The following is a 17,923-nucleotide window of genomic DNA, read 5'->3' on the forward strand; positions in this document are numbered from 1 at the left end:
CAAGATGATTGATTGAGAAAATGAGAGTTAGAAAATTGGTTTCCATATGATTGAAAAGATGGTCTATAACCTTGGGAACCTTGGCCTTGCATTGGGGACGGAACATACTTACCTTGAAAACCACCTTGGGGAGGGTTTGAGCCTTCCCCTTGGCTTTTCCAAGAGAAGTTTGGATGGTTCCTCTACCCGAGATTATAATGTGAGCTGTAGGGATTATTCCCTTGGTGAACAAAAGTGGCATTTACTTGTTCTTGGTGCTCACTTTGCACATATCCATGGGGATAATTGGAAGTAGAATGTAAAACACTAGAACAAGTCATGCATGTCTCATTAGAATTATGATGATGAACATGATTAGGGGAGGACGACACTTGATTCACCGAATTGTGGTTGATTAAGAATTGATCAAACCTTTGAGATAATAATTTTATTTCGGCGGCTATGTCATTGGAATTGTCAACTTGATATAAGCCAACATTCTTCCTTCCACCTAAGTTTCTACCATTTTTAGAGGATAAGGATCTATGCATTGAATTTTCACTCATACTTTCATAAAGACGCCACACATCATCCTCATGCTTATCAAGATAAGAACCACTCATAGATGCATCAACCATACCCTTATGACTATCTGGCAAACTTTCAAAGAAGTATTGAACTACTTGCCACTGAGGCATGTCATGATGTGGACATTTCTTAAGTAAGTCATTGAATCTTTCCCATGCCTTATGAAACAATTCCCCATCCCCTTGAGAAAATTCTCTAATTGAAGTTCCTATGGCATTAGTCTTAGAAACCGGATAGTATTTCTTCAAGAACTCTTGTTGCATTTCCGCCCAAAAAGTAATCGAAAAAGGCCTAAGATTGTTAAACCAATATTTTGCCTTGTCCTTAAGGGTGAAAGGAAAAAGTTTAAGTCTTAAAACCTCTTCCGGCATGTCCGTGTATCTAACGGTAGAACACACTTTAAGAAACTCATCCAAATGCTTGTAAGGTTCTTCACTTGGAATTCCATGATAGTTAGGAAACATTTGAATAGTTTGCAGTTTAATCTCATAATGATGTGCTCTAAATGGGGGCAATTGAATGCAAGTGGGTGCATTGTATTAATTTGGCACATAATGGTCTCTTAAAGCAAGAGGAGGATTCACAATTGGTGGTGTTACATAAGCACCTTGATTGCCTTGAGTTATGGGAGGTTGTGGAGCAAAAATTAGCCTAGGCATTCCCAATGGAACTTGGCCTTGTTGTTCTGGAAGAAATGGTCTTGGCTTGCCCAAAGGTACTTGATTATTGTTATGATGCACATTGGGGTGGAGGATACCTTGTTGGTCTATATGACCAAGGTCCTCCACATGGTCCTCATTATGTTCTTCCATTGATGAAATAGAGTTAATTAATCTACCTCTTCCCTTAGAATTACGAACAATGGATTCAAGATTCAAATTAAGTGGGACAAGAGTAGGATTTAACGACTTACGACCATGCATGCACAGACAAGACAAAAACAAGTAACAAGCACTTCATCTTCACAACAAATCAGCAATCAACAAACTTCCTCCACATACATTGATCCCATACTTCCATGCTTTCAACAATATGCAAGAAAAATTAAATTACCTCTATGCGGGTTCACAATCTATCTAAGAATGTAAAAACATGCCTCCACGCGGGCTCACGATTTAACTAGAGATTGAGTTTAGAAAAGCTCACAAAGGGTCCTTAAGCAACTTCAAATGATTTTTCAATTTTTTCTTTCTTTTTGCCTTGCTTGCTTTGTAAATTTTTATTTTTGAGCTTTTTATGCTCTTTGCTTAGCTTCACTTGGCTTTTTGCTTTTTAATTTCCCTTTTCTTTGCCTCCTTGGCTCAATGCACCTAGTCAATCAAGAACAAACACAATAAGTAACAAAAATAAAATAAAAATAAAAACAAGATCAAAAGAGTACTAATTCCTAATTAATTTCCAAACACGATGGTGCCAATTCCCCGGCAACGGCGCCAAAACTATGGTGTCGTCCCAACCAAAGCTTAAAATTTATAGAGAACCACAACTAACTCTAACTAAAAATATAGATAGGGTGAGTAGGTATCGTTCCAAGGGAAAGGAGGTGTGTTTGTGACGAATATTAATGTTGAATTAATAGATTGAGTGATCAAAGATTGGTTGTAGTTGGTTAATTAAACTACAATGCAAATTAAAATTAATGTAAGTAAAAGAGAGCAATCTGGGATGTAGAGAAAAGATATCAGAAAGAGGACTTGGGGCTTTAGAGTTCACCTCTAAGCTTGACTTCAGTAGACACTAGCATTTGTACATTAATGGGGAAATTAAATTGTAACTTAGGTGTGTGTGTGACATCTATTGATACTAAGCATGGATGACAAATAAGTATAGCTTGTCTAGCCAATTTAATGAAAAACACAACCTATCAAATGAGACCAATTTCCATTCAATAAAACCACAATTAATGCAAGCACAATTATCTAGAAGCATACATCCTTTGCATTCATAAGTATGGAACATCAAGAAACGAGAATAGATTGTCCACCTATCTAAGAATTTAAAGCAACTACACTACATCTAGGCTAGAGACATGAAATTTAAACTACGGATGTGGTACAATCCATCAAGAAACAAGTGTGAACCATCAAATAAATCACAAGAATGTTCAATTAAGCACTAGATTAACATCATTAACACACATAGACATGCATTAATTCTATTAAATCTATAGAAAAGAACATGAATCATCCATTCTAGCATACATAGACATATGGTTAGAGATAGAGAATCAATTAAAAGCATTAAAATCCACACACATCAAGTAGAAACCACAAGATATATATTAATCCAAGATCAAAACATTTGTTACAATTAAATCCCTAAAAATATATAAAAAACTAGGTTTAGGAAGCAAACTTAGGGGCTATCTTTAGCTCCAAGTGAAAGATTTAGCCACTCATTGTAGTGGTCATGGAACCCTCAAGGGCTAGCTTGGAAGTTGGCATCATCATCTTCATCCTTGCTTTCTTCCCAAAACCCTAGTTCTAAAGAGCAAAATTTTCTATTCTATCTTTTGTAAAACAAAAACTATTTAGCTATTACAATTCTTGTTCAATAATATCAATTACACTCCTTTGAGTAAGGACCAAGTCAGAATAATAGCCTCTCATTGGAAGAAATTCGCAACTTGCACAGTTAGGTAGAAAACGGCGCGCTCGGGAATTAGACAGCTCACTGCCAGCAGTATTTTCGATTAATCGAAGTTGACGCGGCACCCAAAATATCTTCCAGAGTTTATCCCATTGGCTGAGTTGGCACCGACTTCATTTCGATCGATTGTAGACCATTTCGATCGATCGAAGCTCCCCTTCGATCGATCGAAGTTCCTTTGGTGCATTGGCTTCTTTCCAACTTTGCTCCTTAGCTCCAAAAATGATCTAAATGGCTCTTGTTAGCCTGTTTGAACATTATTCACCTGAAATAGGAAATAACACAAATAAGTATCTAAGACATAAAAATAAGATAGATGATTGGACTAGAATACCCTAGCTTAGGTGCTAAAATGCGTCACATTTGAACACTCATCAATCTAGCTCTTCAAGCCACTACCAAAGAAGTTGAAGTTGAGAAAGCTCTTGACAATGGAGAAGAAGAAGAAATTGTACTCATCACTAAAACCGTGAGAAGAGTCCTTCAAATGAAGAAATACCAAAATAGTAACAATCTCAAAAGAAGTGGTTCCATAAGTGAGCAAGGAAAAAGAGAAGCACCTACTCGTTTTTATTGTGGAAAACCGGGGCACTTCAAATTGGATTGCTATGCATACAAAAATGAAAAGGAACGGAAAAAAAAGCCCATGCCATGTGTGCTACATGGGAGGATGATGATTCAAATGGATTTGGAAGTGATGATGAACTCAATGAATTGATCAATCTTTGCCTCATGGCCGATGAAGAAGAGGTAAATTCTACCCCATTACTCATTTGATTTAGAAACTACTTATGATGAATTAGTTGATGCTCACAATTACTTGTTTGATGCTTCTAAATAATTGCATGATGAATTAGGCAAGATAGTTCAAAAGTGTGCTAGTCTTAAAAGAGAAAAATACATTATCTGTCAAAAGCTTAAAAAATCTCTTCTTAAAAATGAAGCATTGAAAAAGGAAAAAGATTGTGAGTTAGCTAAAGAATTAGCATCTATTGATTTAGTTTCCGAAAATAAGTCCTTGAAAGTCATAATTGAAGATCAAATTGAGACTTTAGCCAAATTCACAAAAGGTAGAGAGAATTTAAGTCTTATGCTTGGCAAGCAAAGAAATGCTTATGCTAAGGATGGGCTAGGAAATGATCCTCACAACAAGGATTCTTGTTTAATAAAGAAGAGAAAACCTTTGAACGACTATTTTGTTAAAAATTCCTCTCAAAGTCCAAAATGTAATTATTGTAAAAGGCTAGGACATAAGATTAATCATTGTCCCATTAAGTCATGCAAGACAAAAGAAATTTGGGCTATTAAAGGACATATATACCTCTTCCTAACTCCCATGGACCCAAGAAAATGTGGGTACCAAAAGAGATTACTTAAATTCCTTTTGTAAGTTTGCTTGAAGACTTCATCATCATCCAAGGACAAGTGGTTCCTTGATAATGGATGCTCAAGACATATAACGGGAGATCGTTCAAAATTTCTCTCAATTAAGCCTCACAGAGGAGGAAGCGTCACGTTTGGAGACAACTCAAAAGGCAAGGTCATTGGCATTGGATCTATTGGTATCTCTTCTTCCCTATCTATTGATGATGTGTTACTTGTCAAAGGCTTAAAACATAACTTGCTTAGCATTAGTCAACTATGTGACAAAGGATTTGATGTGCTATTTAAATCGGATAAATGCATTGTTAAAAAAGAGTAACAATGAAGTGTTTCATGTTCTTAGAAATGGTAATGTGTACACCTTACTTTTATGTTAATTGCATGATCAATATGTTAAATGCCTTGTATCTTCAAATGGAAATAGTTGGTTGTGGCATAGAAGATTAGGTTATGCTAGCATGGAATTGATTTCAAAATTATCTAAGCACGAGTTAGTCAAAGGCCTCCCAAAGTCTAACTTTTCAAAAGATAAAACTTGTAGTGCATACCAAATAGGCAAGCAAATCAAGTCATCATTCAAAAGAAAAAAGGACATAACGTCTACAAGACCACTTAAATTAATTCATATGGACTTATTTGGTCCGGAGAGAGTATCTAGTCTTAGTGGAAAACTCTATGCTTTTGTCATTATTGATGACTACTCTAGATTCACTTGGGTATTTTTCCTTACACACAAAAATGAAACTTATACAATTTTCTCTAAATTTTGTAAAAGAGTCGAAAATGAAAAGGAGTATAGGATTAAAACCATTAGAAGTGATCGAGGTAGAGAATTTGACAACCAAGACGTTGAAAGGTTTTGTGATGAAAATAGATATAATCATAATCTATCGGCTCCTAGAACTCCTTAACAAAATGAAGTTATTGAAAGGAAAAATAAATCTCTCCAAGAAATAGCTAGGACTATGTTAAATGAATATAAGTCTCCTAGATCTCTATGGGCTGAAGCCGTCAGTACCTCATGCAATGTCATAAATAGAGTCATCATTAGAAAACTTCTCAATAAAACTCCTTATGAACTTTGGAACAAAAGGAAGCCAAACATTGGTTATTTTAAAGTTTTCGGGTGTAAATGCTTTGTATTAAATGATAAAGATAATCTAGGGAAATTTGAACTTAAATTTGATGAAGGTATTTTCCTAGGATATTCTTCTCGTAGCAAAGCATTTAGAGTGTTCAACAAAAGAACACTTGTTATTGTTGAATCCATACATGTTGTATTCAATGAGTCACAATTGCCCCCTCCTACATGTGCATTGGATGATGATGGGGATGTAACTGAGATTGAAAAGATTTTTGAGAATCTTGATCCATACAATTCATCTCTTGAAGATCTTCAACTTGAACAAAAAACATTTCATGAAGCCGAAAATGATGAGTCTTGGATCTTGGCCATGCAAGAAGAACTTAACCAATTTAAAAGAAATAATGTTTGGGAATTGGTTTTAAGACCTAAAGATAAGACTATCATTGGAACAAAATGGGTATTTAGGAACAAAAAGAATGAATCGGGAACAATTGTGAGAAACAAGGCTAGACTTGTTGCTCAAGGGTATAGCCAAGAAGAGGGAATTGACTATGATGAAACTTTTGCTCCCGTAGCTAGGCTTAAAACCATTAGAATGTTCCTTGCATTTGCATCCCATAAAAACTTTAAGTTATATCAAATGGATGTAAAAAGTGCCTTCTTAAATGGCTTCATTGAGGAAGAAGTGCATGTAGAACAACCACCGGGATTTGAAAGCTATGATAGTCCTAACCATGTTTACAAATTGTTAAAAGCATTGTATGGTTTGAAACAAGCTCCAAGAGCTTGGTATGAAAGACTAAGTGGATTTTTACTTGAAAATGGTTTTATTAGAGGAAAAATTGACAACTCTTTTTACTAAAACCATTGATGGCAACCTATTGATTATTTAAATATACATCGATGATATCATTTTTAGATCATTCAATAGTGTGCTTTGTGAAAAGTTTGCTTCTAGCATGCAAAATGAGTTTGAAATGAGCATGATGGGGTGAACTTACCTTTTTTTTAGGATTGCAAATCAAATAAGCACTTAAGGGTATTTTTATTTGTCAATCCAAGTATGTTAAAGATTTGTTAAAGAAATTTGGCTTGGAGGAAGTTAAACATGCCAAAACTCCCATGAGTTCATCTTTGAAACTTGATAAAGATGAGAAAGGTAAAGATGTAGATATTAAGAAGTATAGAGGCATGATTGGTAGTCTTTTATATTTAACCGCAAGTAGGCATGACATAATGTTTAGTGTATGCTTATGTGCTAGATTTTAATCTTGCCCTAAAGAATCTTATCTATGTGCCGTTAAACGTATTTTTCGTTACTTATGTGGAACAATAAATTTGGGTCTTTGGTTTCTTAGAAATACTTCTTTCAATCTTGTTAGCTACTCGGATGCCGACTTTGCCGGATGTAGGATTGATAGAAAAAGTACTAGTGGCACTTGTCATTTCCTTGGTCAATCACTAGTAGCTTGGTTTTGCAAAAAGCAAAATTCCGTGGCTTTGTCAACGGTGGAAGCCGAATATGTGGCGGCCGGAAGTAGTTGTGCCCAAACACTTTACATTAAGCAACAACTTGAAGACTTCGGACTCAAATTTAACCACATTCCCATAAAATGTGATAATACGAGTGCTATTTGTATTTCAAACAACCCTATTTTGCACTCAAGAACGAAACACATTGAGATATGATATCACTTCATTAGAGATCATGTTTCAAAGGGTGACATTGAATTAGTCTTTGGAAGCACGGATAAGCAACTAGCGGATATTTTTACCAAACCTCTTCAAGATGATACATTTTGCTTCATCAAAAGAGAACTTGAAATGGCATATGAGGAGGATGTGTTATTCAGTGACTGAAATTGTGTTAAAAGGCATTTCGGCCGGCCGAAAATTCTTATCAGCTGACCGAAATACATAGGTTCGGCCAACTGATCATGTTTCGTCAGTTGACCGAAAGTTAGATCTGCGAATTTAATTAGGGTTTCAAGCCTCTCTTTAGTCATTTCATTTTAGGGTTTCTCTCTCCATCTTCGCCGCTGGTCTCTCTCTCCCAAGTCTCACCATCTTCACAACTGGTTCATTCCTTCCAGTTGGATCACACACTGAATCTCAATCTCATCGTCAAAATCATCCTCGTTGGTAATTTCATCTCTCCATAATCATCTCCTCACTTTCGTAATCCACTATATCTATATGAACGTATCTCACCACGAATCTGTTAAGCACGATTTCTAAGTTTCTATTGTGGGTTGGCTTTCTAAGATTCTTAATCTCATTTGTTGTGTCGATTTTAGGGTTTCTATTTTCACAATCTCATATCTATTAAACCCTAGATTCATTATGCCAAATCGTTTATGATCATTGAGTTTGTTGTATTTGTGCACATTGATTATTAGCATCTATTAAGTCTCAATCTCACCAAAAATTCATCCTGTAATCTATAAAATTCTGTTGGGGTTATGTTAAATTCTAATCTTACCATGGTTTCATCTTGCCAAACCCTAGGATTCTATTGCCTAAATTTGAGGAATTTTTGTGCTGGTTTGTCAAAATTGATTTGGGAGTTTTCATTATGACCAAATAAAATCAAAATTTTCATTCGAAGGTTTCCTAAAATCTCTGTAATTTTTTAAAACTCTGTCATAGTTGATTTGGGTTAGGGTTTCACTTTCTTTCAAAAGGTATTTTACAAATTCTTATCAAATCATGTCATCCTCTGAGCCTAGGAGAAACCCCCCTCGCTCACCTACCAAATGAAAGAAAGCTAGCCATACTAAACAAGCCGAGGCTAGTAACACCAAGTCCCTACCAGTGTCCAACCTTGCTCTCTTCAAAAACCCCGCCATGAAAAATCTATATGATACTAAATTCCTTCATAGAAAAGTTGCCTTTGGGAAAGTCTTGTCTAAATCCGAATGTGAGGCTCTTCATCTCAACACTCACGAACTCTTTGATGCCATAGGATTGGGAAAATATGTATCTATGGATGTCCCATTCTACCCTCACTTAGTTCATCTCTTTTATACACATCTTGAAAGAATTCCACATTCTCTGAAAATGAAGTCTTTTGTTGAGGGTACTTCCTTCACCCTAGACATCCTTACACTTCGCTCAATTCTTGACTTGCCTGAGGGTTCCATCAAATATTTTACCACATTCACATGGTACCAAAGGGACGAATTCAATGAGCTTGAGGCCGTATGGCAAATGAGCTACAATAAGCGGATCACAAATACTCAAAAAGTCCATTCCAAACAGCTTACTTTGGAAGCTCAGGTCATTTACAACATCATCATGTATAACATCCTTCCAAAATCCGGAGGTCGCTCGGATGTCTCATACATGGAGGCCTTCCTCATTTAGTGCATCCTTAATGATAAGGATTTTGATCTCACTTTTCTTATGTTTCATCATATTCTTGACTGCCAGAAGAGTGAAGACAAACACTTATTTTATGCTATGCCCTTGAGTTATGTCTTTCATGCTATGGGGGTATCAGTTGGAAGGGAAGTAAAAAAGGATCAAGGGCCTAGAAACAAACTTAAATCCACCACTCTTGGGTTAATGGGGTTTAAAATGGACCGTGATGGGCAATGGTACAATCCTATTGAGAAGGCTTGGAATGAGGCTTTAGAGAGAGGAGAACTTGAGGACGATGGGGAATTTCTTGTCCCTCCTAACATTCCATGCCCTGCTATCCATGAGGATGATGATCACGATGATCCTCCTCTAGTTGATCCTCCTATTCCTATGCCACCTCCACAGACCAATCTGGCTATTCTCGAGCTCCTCACGTAGCAAATACTCTTTTACATGAGCATATCAGCATTTTTTGCCGGACTGAAGCTATAGTCAATGGCTGGATGTCTAGACACTATTGAGGGTGATGTCGACTCCATCAAGAAGAATCTCAAGGAACTGCGTATGGCTGCCGAACTTCCTCCCTATTGAGGATCTCTGTGTATTACCTTCCTTTATTTTTCAGATTTTATTTTGCCTTTCTATGCTATGTTTTCTTTTTGAGGATGACAAAATGGGGGAGAAAATGTAGTTGATGTTTGTTGTCAATTGGTTTATTTTGGTGGTGTTTGGGTTAAGCTATTGATGTAGTTGTTGACACAGTTGCTTATTTTATGATAATTTATGCACTCAATCGTAATATCATATCAATGCAAAATTTCATTGGCTCTATTTGCATCTTTGTATGTGTTTATTGTAATAATTCACTGTCTTGACATGTAATGCACAAAGTAAGGGGGAGTTTAAAATATAAATGCCTATGTTCATAATCTTCATTTGATTACCTTGATATGAAGTGTAAATGTGTATAACGATAGGGGGAGTATTTTTTTTAATGTAACTCCACTAATGTCTAAAACACATTAATGTTTTGTCATCATCAAAAAGGGGGAGATTGTTAACCCCAAGACTAATTTTGAAGATCACAAAATATTAATTGTGTTTTAAGAACTAACATTTACCTTGAGAACATATAACAGGTTAGTCATTGGAAGTCTAAAAGTGAAGTGGAAAACTAAAGCCAAGCGAGATACATTCTATGCGCTCCAAAGACAGAAGAAAACAAGTCATTCACTTCCAAACTCCAAAGATGAAACACGAAAAGGAAATCAAGACCAGCTGTTCAAATGGGGTAGATAGGTTTGGTGAGCGTCATAGATTCAAATGTTAAAGTATTTTATGAATGTAATGAAGCTCATATCCTAGGATCATTTATTTATCATATTATGATTTGAATGGCATTATATACTGTCCAAAATTTATTTGAAAGCCTAGATACAGAGAAGAAAAATGGAGGATCACATTCAAAGATCCATTATAGTGAGTTGGTTTTGGCTAAGAGACATTTTGGCCAACTGAACATGATGTTTCAGCCGACCGATAAAGGTTTTATATGCATCAGCTGACCGAAGAATACTCATCAGCCGACCGACAAGGAGCTTTCTTGAAGTCCCGAGAGTAGTGACTTTTAACCATCGTTTCGACCGACCGACGATTGAGGATCAGCCGGCTAACAAGAGGCTTTCAGCCGACCGATGATACTCCATCAGCCGACCGATACGTAGTCAAATTCAAATCAAACGGCTACCTGCGAACTTGGATTATTGACACCTCATCTCCAACAACTATATTGACCTCCAACAACTATATTTACCTCCTCTCTCTATAAATAGGAGTTGCAGCTTGTGTTATCATACACATCTACTGAGAGTAATTTGAAGGGCATTCAAGAATTTCATTCTAGAGCATTCAAGGCAATCATTTGATTACTCATTCCGTATCTCTTATTCCCTTATATCATACTAGAGATTTGAGCTTCATTTCATTCATATACTTACTCTAGTTGTGAGCTTACAATTATAAATCTATCTTGAGAGAGATTCAATCTTGTATTTCATTTACATACCTTGCTACAAACTTGTAAGGGTTGGTGTGACCCAAAAGAAGCTTAGGAGCAGGGTGTTCTCCTAATAAGAAAGAGAAGCAAGGGCTTGCTTCATGTGAAGGTTTGCTCTCCACCATTAAGGAGAAGCTCTAGTGGATTGGGAAGTCTTAAGAGTGATCTTGAGCCGAGGAGTAGGAGTTTCCAAACTTCGCTAAAATTTCCGAGTCATTATTTGCAATCTCTTATCCCTATCTCTTTTACATTTATGCTTTGAATTGTTTAATTGATTTTTGCATAATTGTTATTAGTAGTTAAAGTTGCAAATTTAAGAATTGACCATTGACTCTATTCACCCCCCCCCCCCCCATTGACTCTATTCACCCCCCCTCTAGAGTCAATTAGTGTTCAACAAAAAACTCTTAAATAACATTTTTAACTAATCGTTTTAATTTTGAAACTTAAACACTCTTTTTTATCAAACATGTTATCATGTTTTTATTTACAAAAATCTTACAACAAATATAACGTTACTAAACATGCTTCTAATTACTATTGAACATAATAAAAAATTAAAAAAATGTTGCTTCTCTTTCGGCCAAAACAAAAAAACAAAGTAAAAATAATCGTCAAACACGTAGTTAAATAATTAATCTCAATTATTATTATTATTATTTTTCCTGCATTACATAATGACGATAATAATCATGCTACCATAACCTAAAAAGTATTAACAATATAAACTTAAGCCATCATGGCTCTGATACCAAATCGATGCAAAATAATATATTGATATATATAATGCAAAAGGATCGATATTAAAATTAAAAGAAAATGTAACCAAGTATTGAACGGACTTACAGAAAACTTTCTTTATTAAACTTCAAACTTGTACAGAGAAATATTACAGAGGAGAGAAAAGAAAATTGAAAGATAAATTGAAGGGAAACATAACCCTCTATTTATACATAAAATGGACTTGAAAATGTCATTTTGAAGTCCGCATAGTGCATGGGATCGTGTGCTAGAATAATGCAGTCGGTCGGCCCACCACTAAGTGCTGTCTCCTTATCTGATGGAAAGTAGACATCTGATGAAGGAAATACTGTTGAATCAAAGACTTTGGGGAAAAATTCTTTGGCTTCTTCTGTCGGTAGGATAAGAGGAATCTTTACTTTTTGGGTGGATTCATCTTGTCCTTCAAATGTCCAGTCAGAGAGTCCCAATAATCAGCTATTGAGATATCGTCTTCGGAATTAAGATCTTCATTGGGATCTTGAGCATAACCTGCAAGACAAGAAAATTGATTTCCTTCTTGACTATTCTGGCTAGAGATTGACACCATGGATGCATCATCTCTTACTGTAGGGGTAGAGGATTCAAATGATTTAACAAATTTATTCCTCATAAAATCCATGCATTTAACCATTAAATCTGCTTCGGTAATTAATGGTTGTTGTTTTCTGATCATATCTTTAACAAGTTCAAATGGGTTAAAGATTTCAGGTTCTGGAATAGTTAATTTTGGAATCTTATCCATATATTCCATTGTTTTCTTTCTGATCTGATGGAGGAGGGCCTGGATAGGTTCTTGAGTCATGCCTGACCACCATCTGTAATAAAATATCCTCTGAAGGACTGGTAACTTGTCAGTGGTATAACCACATTGGAAATCCCATTTCCAAATCCAAGGGATTCCAAATTCAGTAAAGAATAATAGGGTGGATTTCCCTACAGGAATATTATCCTGTCCTCGTAATTGAGGATGAAATTGTTGCCATGGCAAATATAATTTGCTGATAGATTCAGGCAACATATCCAGATCAGGGCCAAATATGGTCCACCAGGGTATAACCCAGTTTGGGAAATCAGCCTTAACTGATTGAGGACATATCTTGAAGAACCAAGAATGCCTATGCTTCGGATTTTGATAAAAGAACGAATATGTCCAAGCTGAGATATAATCCCAATAATTGTAACTGTGACCATAGGATATTTTCCTTGGCAAATTGGGATTTAATCCCCAGTCACTAGGCCGTATAAGCCTCTTAAAGATAGCTTTACTATAAGTAAGAGGACTATCTTTGGAATTCGGAAATTGCTTCGTGTGGTTGATTTCCACAGAGGAAGTTTCAGTAAGAATGGCTTCATAGATATATCTATGTCGACCATCCGGTGCAGCATATTGTTGAGTTTGGAAATATCTGGATTTTACTTCCCAAGGATCTGGCATCCATTGCTCATCTTGAGAATCCAGTACCAATACTGTTTGAATATACCTTTGATTAGGTATCCATGGAGTTTCTTGTTCAAGAACCTCTTTCATGGTTAGTTGCTGTTTTTGTTGCTGGGTACTGCTGCTCCCTGGAGAAGGAGTTTTGAGTAGATCAGCAACATGCTCCAGATAGGGAAATTGATCATCCGTTAGTGGTATAACCACTTTGGCCTTAGCCTTGTTTTTGCCACGAGCCTTTGGAGTATGACCCCGGCCCTGCCCATGGGGGGGCGGATTCATGAACCCTGCAAAAATTCACGAGTTAGAAAATCCGGTAAAGAATTAGAACTGCCTTTAATATATTCAATAGAAAAATCAAAAGCAGATAAATCAGCTTGCCAACCAGCAAATATCTGTTTGGAAACTAAATTTTTTACATCTTTTTCCAGTACTTGTTTAGCAGCACTACAATCAATGCGTAACAAGAATTTCTGATTGATTAGATCATCTTGGAATTTATAAATGCATTTAACCAAAGAAAGAATTTCCTTTTTGATGGTTGAATAATTTAATTGCGCATTTTTCCAAGTTCCTGAAGTGAAGCGAACAAGCTCCTCTGATCCTGTGTTTGGATTTTTCTGTTTAAGAATGCCACCGTATCCAATATTGGAGGCATCTGTTTCCACAATTTTGAACCATGAAGAATTGGCTAGAGCTAAGCAAGGAATTTGTTTGGCTCTGAGTTTAATCTTCTGGACTGCCTTGGTGTGATCCAATGTCCATGGGGAAGGAGATTTCCTTAACCTGGTGTACAAAATTGCTGTATCCTGTGCAAGATTTTTGTAGTGACTTCGAATATAATTCAAGCTACCCAGAAATCTTTGAAGTTGAGTTTTATCTTTGATTTCATCTGGAAATTTAGAAGCAAACTCAATACTGCGATCAATAGGTCTAATTTTTCCATCACAAATTTCATGACCAAGAAATCTGACCTTAGTTAAAAACAGTTTTAGTTTAGGAGCAGAAACTACTAAACCACTTCGGTAAATAACATCTTTGAAAATTTTCAAGTGTTTATAATGTTGATCTATTGATTTTGAGAATATGAGAATATCATCAATATAAACAATAGAAAATTCAGTAAAAGGATTAAATATGTCATTCAAAATATGTTGAAATTCTGAAGGAGCATTTTTTAACCCAAATGGCATGACTGTCCATTCATACTGTCCGAAAGGTACACAAAAAGCTGTCTTGTACCTGTCTTCTTCAGTAATTTGTACCTGGTAATATCCAGATTTAAGATCAAATTTAGAAAAGATCACAGCAGATTGTAACCTGTCTAAAAGATCTTTGATGTTGGGTATTGGGTATCGGATCCAACTTAAAGTAAGATTAAGTGGTCGATAATCAATAACCAATCGAGGAATTCCTTGTTCTTTTTCAGCATTTTTATTGACATAAAAAGCTCTGCAACTCCAGGGGGAGTAGCTAGTAGTGACAAGCTTTTTAGTCATTAAAGAGCTGATTTCAGCCTTACATAATTCCAAGTAGTCAGCCTTCATGTGGCTGGGACTAGCTTTTGAAGGAATCATGCTATCGGTAAACCCCTTGATGTAGGGTAAAGAAACAATATGCTTCTTTCTGGCCCAAAAAGCATTAGGAATTTCACTACAGATTTCTTTTAAAAAGTGTTGCCGTAGTGACTCAATTTTCTGTTGCTCTTTGGGTTGTACCAATCTTTGATTAATTGCTAAGGAGGATACCTCCTGTTGCAAATAATTCAGTTGCTTTTCCTTAAAGATAATGTTATCTTTAAGGGCATTGATATGCTTATTTACTGGTGGGGTCAAGAACTGAAAAGTTATTGACTGGCCATGTAAAGTAGAGCATATTCCATGAGAATCAATTTTCTCAATTGGCATAATCAAAGCTAAAAAGGGAGTGCCCAAAATAACCTGTTGTGCCAAATTTCTGATGAGTAAGAAAGTAGATGGGAGACAAATACCTTCTTTACAAATGAAAACATGATTAAGTTTATACTTAATCTGCATCTTACCTCCACTTGCACTGGTAAGACCTTGAGTGGTTTTCTCAAAATATTGAGTAGGAACCAATCCTTCCTGGATGCAGTTCATGTCTGCACCACTATCAACTAAAGCAATTGCATTAGTGAGTGTATACTCCTGATTAATTACCAAATTGATAGTAATATACCATTTTTGGTAAGTAACTTGATTCAAGAGTTGAAGATAATTAGTACCTTCTTCTGATTGAGGAGCTTCCTCCTTGGATGAGGAAGATGGAATTGCAGATTTTGCTTTTAAAAGAGTAATTTCCAAATCCATCTTATTTTGTCTAGACTTCAATTGGCGAATTTCTTCTTTTAAAAGATTAATCTCCATTTTCAGATCAGGGAGATTAGCAGGACGAGAGTTGTGTCCTTGGTGTTCTAATCTGCTTAGAACTTCTTTCATGCTGTAATGATTTTCTGCTCGCAGAAAATCTGGATTATCCGTATCCTCACTAGATCTTGCCAAAGCAGAACCTATTTCAAAGACTTTCACCTTGATTTGAGGATCCTGGATATGATCTATAAGATCTAATAAGGATTGTTGAGTTGAAGTTAAAACATTCAAGCTTAACCCATTCATCTCAACAATTGCCTTATAATAATCATCATGGGAAGGATTACAGGAACATCTAGGATTTTCAATCTCTGCTTCAGAGGAAGAAGAAGACTGTAATTCCATGACAACATCTCCGTAATCACTTGATGATTCTGGTTCAGAAGAACTAGTATTAAGTAATAATTTACTTAATTGAAGTCTCAGTTCCTCTTCTATGTGAAGACTACTAAGCTTTTCCTTAGTTCTACACTTGTTTGCATAGTGGCCTATGCGTCCACATTTGAAACATTTAGCCTCAGCCTTGGGCTTTCCTTTGCCCTTTGCTTTAGGAGTATATCTCCTTTTAGGCTTCGTATACTGTCTTGAATTATCCTTTTCCTTTGAATAATTCTTTCTTTTGGAATACTTCCTTTTATAAGGTTTTTCAACCTTATTTCTTTTCCTAGGTTTAGGATAAGACAAGGGAGTCTGATAGGCAAATTGATCACAAAACTCACCTACTTCCTTTCGACCAGTTAATCTTTGAGATTTTAACTGGGATTGTAACTTCAGATCATTACAGAGAGCTAGACCTTCCTGGATTACAATATTAACTAATCCACCATAGGTATAGTTTCTGTAAGGGATAGAGATACCATTATTTAGGTCTCTAAGCTTTTTCCGGATTCTTTCAGCAAAAAAGGTTGGTAAACCATCTACAAATTTGGCTTTCCAGTGCTCATGATTTGCATCATTGAGCTGGAGAACCTTTGCCAAGAATACATCTTTATACCACCGGAAATGGGTTAAAGATGGACATCTTAGATTCTGTAGAAGTTCACGACTCCGCTCACTATTAGCACCTTCAGGGCCAACAAAATGTTGGATAATGGTGGTAATGAGTGTGTAAACCGCATCAGCAGCAGGTCCTGATTGTTGAGTAGCTTCATCTTTAACAACCTTGGTAGCAGCAAAGATTTCAGCTTTCTGAATGTCAGTGAGAACATTATCCCACCATCCTTTGAGGATTCCTGTAAAACCAGCAACGACAAACTTAGCAATGGTTGGGTCAGTGTTGTGGTTGATTTTACAGACTTGGCTATACATCAAGATTTGATGAATAACCTCGTAAATCTGATAATCAGATTTGTCATCTATGTTCCATTCATAAATGGTCTTGCCATGAAAAGATTTCTGTGTATGAAAATAATCTTCTTCATACAAGATATCTTGAGGTGTGGGTCGGGGATAATAATATCGACTCGGAGCAGGGGCTGTATTTGAGTGGATATTCTTATCATAGACAATTCTGTTAAACTCAGGTAACTGAGTAAGATCCTTTAGAACTTCCTCAATATGAGGTAATACATTCTCAGAATCAGAACCAATTTCAGATTCATCATGGGATAAAGTCTGAATCTTTAGTCCTTGAATTTTCTGAGTAAGAAGAGTAAGAAATTCTTCATTCTTCTTAGGATGTGTCAGATTGAAACCTGGGACTTCAATGGCAGGTTTCACCAATGCTTTGGATAAGGAAGCTTCTGGAGGAGAAGTTTTAACAGGAATACACTTAGTATTAATTGTATTTAATACAGTGTCGATGCCTGTTTCAATTCTCCCAAGCTGGGATCCTATTGTTTGTAAGCAAACATTGGTATAATTGTTCTGTTTGTAAACATGAGTAATGTCCTTTCTAGTAGCATTACTAGTTGGATCAATTACTTTTGGTTGGCTATAAGCCTTGGTTTCCACTTTAGAACCACTGTCCGGGTCAATTCTTTTGAGAATTAAATGCTCAGGGGGAGGATGGACAGAGTGGAAAACCTTATCTTCAGATGTGGTCCATGGTTTCAGGAAATCATCCAATATGTTAATATTAACAAGAGAATGATTGGTCATGTAAAACCAAGAAACAAAAGGTATAACCATTTTGCGTTCTTGTAGAAATTCATAAAATTGGGTTTTGAAAAGTTGTAATTGATTTTGATCAAAACTTTTGAAATACCAAC

At 36.0% G+C, this 17,923-nt stretch overlaps 1 pseudogene; it reads left to right on the plus strand.

The window, feature by feature from the left end:
* The first annotated feature begins 675 nt into the window (after positions 1-675).
* On the plus strand, positions 676-774 carry LOC132275640 (small nucleolar RNA R71; annotated as a pseudogene).
* The last annotated feature ends 17,149 nt before the right edge of the window (positions 775-17,923 follow it).

Source organism: Cornus florida, unplaced genomic scaffold (assembly GCF_030987335.1).
Source record: "Cornus florida cultivar Cherokee Brave unplaced genomic scaffold, ASM3098733v1 CherokeeBrave_3.0.0_Hap2_Chr09, whole genome shotgun sequence".
NCBI lineage: Eukaryota > Viridiplantae > Streptophyta > Magnoliopsida > Cornales > Cornaceae > Cornus > Cornus florida.